Source organism: Bos javanicus, chromosome 7, assembly GCF_032452875.1.
Source record: "Bos javanicus breed banteng chromosome 7, ARS-OSU_banteng_1.0, whole genome shotgun sequence".
Classification (NCBI taxonomy): Eukaryota; Metazoa; Chordata; class Mammalia; order Artiodactyla; family Bovidae; genus Bos; species Bos javanicus.
This window is the reverse complement of record NC_083874.1, coordinates 2919275-2925274: the sequence shown is the minus strand read 5'-3', so window position 1 is coordinate 2925274 and position 6000 is coordinate 2919275. Positions and strand designations below refer to the sequence as shown.

Sequence of the window (6000 nt, the reverse complement as noted above, 5' to 3'; positions counted from 1 at the left end):
CTGGAGTAGCTTGCCATTTCCTTCTCCAGGGGATCTTCCTGACTCAGGAATCAAACCTGCATCTCCTGCATTGGCAGGTGGGTTCTTTACCACTGAGCCACCAAAGAAGTCCCTGTTAAAAGCAATAGTATGATTTGAAAACCTTTATCTTCCCTGGTGGCTCAGATGGTAAAGCGTCTGTCTACAATCTGGAAGACCTGGGTTCGATCCCTGGGTCAGGAAGATTCCCTGGAGAAGGAAATGGCACCCCACTGCAGTACTCTTGCCTAGAAAATCCCATGGACGGAGGAGCCTGGTGCAGGCTACTGCCCATGGGGTTGCAAAGAGTCGAACACGACTGAGCGACTTCACTTTATCTTATCTTTATCTACCTAAATACATGCAGAACTTTGGTCATCTGTCCTCAAACCTTCTGCCTTTGCATCCTCCCCACCCCCAATCCCCTACCCCGTCCCACCCCCCACCCACCTCTCCACCAAGGAATTTTTAACCATTTACATATGTTTTCAAAGCCAAACTGCAGACTTTATTTGGATTTCACCAGCTTTCCCATTAATGTCCCCTTTTTGTTCCAGGATGTTATGCAGGCTGTGGTGATGCATCAAACTGTTACATCTCCCTGGTTTTACAGACTTTGTCGTTTATTCTCAGGAGAAACTTGGTTAAGCACGGTCAGTTGTATAAACCTAAACAAAGTATTCTAGCTTCTCTGAGCCTCAGGTTTCTGCTGTAAAATTTAAAAAAATTTTTTTTGGGGGGGAAGATCCAATAAACTCTTGATACGAAACACTAAGAAGTGTTATTATGTGTGTTTGTTTTCCATATGATGAGAGTTTGCATTTCCTTCATCTGTGTTATTCATAAGCTGATCAAACATCATAAATGTTTTCCCTTTAAAATGTTCAGAAGGGAAATAAAACCCTCTTTCTCCCCAGAATATACGACTTCCATCTTCACAACTGCACTGAAAGCACAGACTTTTGACATGATCACACAAGACTTGTACGTGGTAACATTGGAGACACCCGGGGGACCCACTTGGTTTCGCATTTATTCCTCTGCTCATGGGAACGTTGGTACCAGAGTCTCAGGCTAGCTGAAGAAGACAGGGTCCAGGATCCTTGAGGCATACGGTCCCTCCAGATCGATAGGTAGATGATTTAGTCAAAGAGGTCCTGGTGGGTGACAGTTATCCATTCTCTCTGCCAAAGATGATGAGGGTGACCGACGGGGGTTTCACGGGGTGCAACAAGTATGTGGATTGTTGAAAAATACATTGCTTGGGTGCTAGGCATCTTCCCTGCAGAGATGGAGAATACCCAGGAGAGAAGGTATCTTGCGAGTGCACAGCGGTGTATGGATCCGTTGATTGTAGCTGGTAACCAGGGACTTGTCTGCAAGCAGTGTGGAGTCAGGCTGGTCCTCAGAGCAGCTGAGGCATGGAGGTGGGTCACAGGACAGGGAGGAGGAGAGGGGGAGGAGGGGGAGCTTTGGAGGACCACAGGTAGGGAGGGGCACAGGCCTGGGTACAGAGGGCGTAGATGGGGCAAGGGCATGGGTCTGACCCCAGGCTGCAGGTGCTGGGCAAGAGCATAATGCCTGGAGGAGGGTGAGCTGTGGAGGACCACAGGCAGGAGAGTATGAGAGTTGGGAAGACAGAGGGTGTGACGACTGGGGTTAGATGAAGTTAGCAGTGTGTCCCCACGGTGGGATTATTGCCTATATGAGAAGCAGAGATATCAGAACTCTCTCTGCCAAGTTGGGATACAGAGAGAAATGTGCCATCTGTTTACCAGAAAGAAAGGCTGTTAGTGAACATGGAATCTGCCAATACCTTCATGTTGAACTTGTAGCATCTAGAACCGTAAAATAAATGTTAAGTCCCCTAGTCTGTGATGATGGGCAGAGAGCAGCACCCCAGCCCTCCCCTGGTGGGTCAGCCTCTTCCCAGGAGAGGCCCCCGGACTTTTACCAGATCCCTGATTCCCAACCTCTCATTCTCCTAAAGGTAGCAAAACTGCTTTCTCTGGCTCTCCAGTAGACCCCTGCTAAGTGAAGCCCACCTTCTCACCTGGGTGGGCCCAGCATCCTGTTCACCCTTGACCCAGTGCCGGGGTCATGGGGATGGGGGGCAGCCATCCTGGGGTGTGAAGTGGCTTGTGTCATCCACACCCCCTGCCGCTGTCCTGTCTGCCCACCTCCCGGGGCTGGGTCCCTGGTCCCTGGGAAGTGAAGGTCACGGGATGGGATGTTAGGGACCCTCACTCCCATGTAAAGATGCCACGGACACCCAGCCAGGCCAGGCGTGGCCGGCAGGGACCAGGGTCAATGAACCCACCCCAGTCACATGTGTGGTTGGGGTGGAGCGGGGGCTGACCTTGGCACCTGTGCTAGGCTCACAGCTGCTCATCTCAACCTAAAGGTTGCAGCATTCTCTGGTGAGTGGTCATCTTGGGGTGGCTCTGCTCCCCTCTGGGTGGTGGTCCTGGGTCCTCCTATGAGTGGTCCTGGATCCCCCTTTTTCTGTCCCTCCCTGCGCTCCCGGATGCTGGTCTGAGGGGTCCCCACAAGCAGGGGGCACACATCACGGGCACACACAGGCCACCCTCCCCCAGCAGCCCTGAGCCTCTGCCCGCTGCCTCCCTGGGGCCAGGGGTGAGACCCAATCTGGGGCAGTGACTCCCGGGCTATTTTGGAGCTGGGCTGGGCTGGGCGGGCTGGGGGCGGGGTGGGGGCGGGCCCAGTCCTCTTTAGTGGATAGGATCTGCCTGTCCTTTTGCCCCTGTCCAGTTTGAGGACCGGCAGGCGTGCGGGCTGCTGGGTGGGAAACTTGTCGGTCCTGGGCCCCCGGAGGGAGGTGAGGCCCAGCAGCCCCTGCCGCACCATCTGAGCACCTCGCCTGGGTGCTCCCTCGTGCCCCCGGGAGAGACAGGTGAGGAGGCAGAGCGCAGGAGGGGTGGGGGGCCAGCCAGGGCCCCTGAGGACGGCGGAGCTGAAGGTCACGGCTCTGGGGGATGGAGGGACCTGGGGTAGAATTTCAGCCAGGCTGTGCTGCTCCTGGGGTTGGGGCTGTGGATTGCAGCCCCTGGTGCCTTGCAGAATGGAGCCAGACCCACATGTGGGGAGGCAGCAGCTGGGGCAGGTGGGGGGCGTCCGAAGCACCCACCTCCCCTCTGCCTAGTGCCCTGAGGGTCCGGCTGGCCCTGCCCCCAGCTCTGTTGAGATGGATGCCCGCTGACAGCTGGGGCTATTTTGGGCCTGTTGGCTCAGCGGAGGGGACAGCCAGAGGGGCAGTGACACCTGACTCCAGGAAAGAATTTCCCCTGGAGTTTGGGAAGCTGGAAGGCCCAGAGGTCTAGGGAGAAAGCACAGACTGCAGGAGCTGCCCTTTGAAGTCTTTTCTGGAAGGGTGTGGGGGCAACACAGCAGGGAGAGGAAAGCGGGGGAGACGGCCTCTGGGAGGGGGCCGGCCAAGGTTCTGTGTGGCTGCGAACCACTTCTCACCCTGGGCTCATCTGGAAAATGGCCCAAGTCCCACCAGGACCCAAGAGTGGCCAAGTTCTGGAAAAGCGAGGGGCTGTAGGGGTGACATGGGTCAGCCGCAGGCTCCCTGGTAGGCTTGCAAGGGGGGAGGGTCTTGGCCTCAGGGGGAGGAGCCTGGCAGTGCCAAGATGGGGGCCCCAAGGGACTGAGGAGCCCAAGCAGGGTCCACAGGTGGGCATCAGAGGGAGGAAGGGGCTTCCCTAAGATGCTGGGGTTCAGGTCCTGGCTTGGTCTCTCCTCCTGAAACTCCCGATTCTGCCCTTGTGGCTGCAGCTCCCATGGCCCCAGCTCCCAACGTGGCAGGGGGAGGAGGAGGAGACTGTGGATGAATCTGGGCCCAGAGGGGCCTTGGGTGGTCCCCACCCCACACGCAGCTTGAAGCAGGGTGGCTCCAGAGTCCTCTGGCATACCTCGGGCTACCTTGGCCCTGCTGCCCAGTGAGGGTGCCTGCCTGGTGTGGGGGTGTCAAGGGGGGGTCTTGTTTTAGACTTCAGTGTTTCTGCTGCATTGGGAGTGGGGCATGCAGGCCCTGGACAGAGGATTCATCTCCATGGCTTTAGAGGATCTTGGAGTCTCTGCCCACTCTTGAGCACCTGCTGAGAGCTGGCTCCCCCTAAGTATGTGCAGAGATGAGATTTCCTCATCCTTCTTTTCTAGGGTCCAAAGGGCTGCCAGCTGTGGAAGTGGCCCCCTGACCCTGCATAGACTTGCTCATGAGCTCAGAGCAGGTGTCTTCCGTCCCACACCTGCTCTGGGTGTAGTAGGGGCAGGGTGCCATGTCCTGCCTTGGGGAACCCACAGATTGACTGTATAATTCAGGAGGCAGTGGTGTGTTGGGAACAGATTGGAACTCAGGCCCCTGGGGAACTGGTGTCAAAGTAATTCTTCCACAGAGGGACGCTGAGGCCCAGGAGGTTGTTCATGGAGGTGGGTGGCCACCCGCCCAGGTCCTTCTCAGGCCAAGAGCCCAGCCAGGCCATGGGGGAGCAAATGAAGGGGGGGAAGTGGGCAGGGCAGAGGTGCTGACTGCACAGTGAGTCAGCAGGCTGGTCCCAGCTCATCTCCTTGAGGGGGATTAAGCGGATTAGGTCCCGAATCACAGGCTGGGGAGCTGGAGGGCCTGGGAACCTTGCCCTGTTTGTCCTACGGTGGGCAGCCCCATGCTGAAGGCCCAGCCCCCGGGGTGAAAAGAGTTAACCCACTTGGGGACAGCCCAGGGCCCATGGGCCCATCTGTGCTGGCTCTCTTACAGAAGCCCCTGTGTAGGCAAGGCCCAGTTTCACCTCACCCACTGGTGCTGGGGGCCAGCGGGATCCAGCCTGGAGTTGGCAGACGCCAGCGTCAGTCAGAGGCGTTTGGCATTGCTGGTGCCAAACCCACCCCTGCAAGGTGTCCAGTTGGCAGAGCCACAGCCAATGGAGCCTCAGCCAAGACCTGAAGTGGCTGGGCTACAGTCCCCCCACAGCCCCCTGGGTGGACCTGGCTAGCTGGCCCACCCATTCTCAGCCTTACTGGACTCTTGCAGCATTCTCCATTGTCCTCCACAGACACACCAGTGACCTTCCCCATTTCAACTTCTGATGAAAGGAGGCAGGCACTCATAGCAAGAGCTCGTGGGTAGCCCTATGTGCTGGAGGGGTGCCCAGCCCTCCAGCTGTAGAATTTCCATTCTTTCCTCATTGATGAGCACCCCCCTTCAGGGGTCGAGGGGATGTGTGGCGGGACCCCAGGAGGGGTGAGATGTGACCCAGGACAGTGGCAGGAGGGACAGGCCCTGTGTACTGCACTCTCTGTTGGGCAGTGTCCAGTTAGGACGGCTGGACAGCCTGCAGGGCAGCCCAATGCTTGAGTGGGGAAAGCCAGTGGAGAGAATGGGGAGCAAAGGGGGAAGGCCAAGCAGGGGGCTCAGAGGAGAGTCTGCTGGAGTAGAGAACACCTCTGGTGTGCCTTAGAGAGGACAGGCCAGCAGTGGGCACATCATGAGCCTCCATGGCCAGGGCCTGTCAGGGTGCAGCGAGTTGCCTCTCTGTGACTGGGAGACACTAGGTAGATTGGAGTTTCAGGCCCCAGGAAGCACCAGTGTGTGGGGAGACAGGACACCCGATGGAACCTGGAGTGGCCAGGAGGGACGGGGAAGGTCCTGGTGGTGACATACAGCATGGCAGAGGCTGCACAGGGAGGAGGGCAAGCTTGCTGCTGGTGCAGTGTCTGGGGATAGGTGCTCAGCTGGATCTTGAGTTGGGGCAGCAGGCCTGGAGCTAGGACAAGAGGGAGGAGATGCTCCAGCCAATTAAAAAGAGCCCATTTTGGGGGTGGAGTTGGGGCCAAACTCCAAGGCCCAGAAAGAGGCAAACTGGCACTTCTGGACCACCATACCAGCTGGTGATGCCACCTGCAGGGACGGGGTATGTGGGAGGAGATGGGAGCAGAATGGGGAGACGTTCACCCTGTATTAAG

General features: G+C 57.4%; 1 protein-coding gene across 40 annotated transcripts in view; it reads left to right on the top strand.

Annotated features, from left to right (window-relative positions):
• The first annotated feature begins 2776 nt into the window (after positions 1–2776).
• The window catches only part of OBSCN (obscurin, cytoskeletal calmodulin and titin-interacting RhoGEF), a 237313-nt gene continuing 234089 nt past the window's right edge, over positions 2777–6000 (top strand). For all 40 annotated transcript variants that reach the window (XM_061421359.1, XM_061421345.1, XM_061421347.1 and 37 more), the window contains exon 1: positions 2777–2932. The gene's annotated coding sequence lies outside the window, so the exon portion shown is untranslated. The remainder of the gene's footprint in view (positions 2933–6000) is intronic.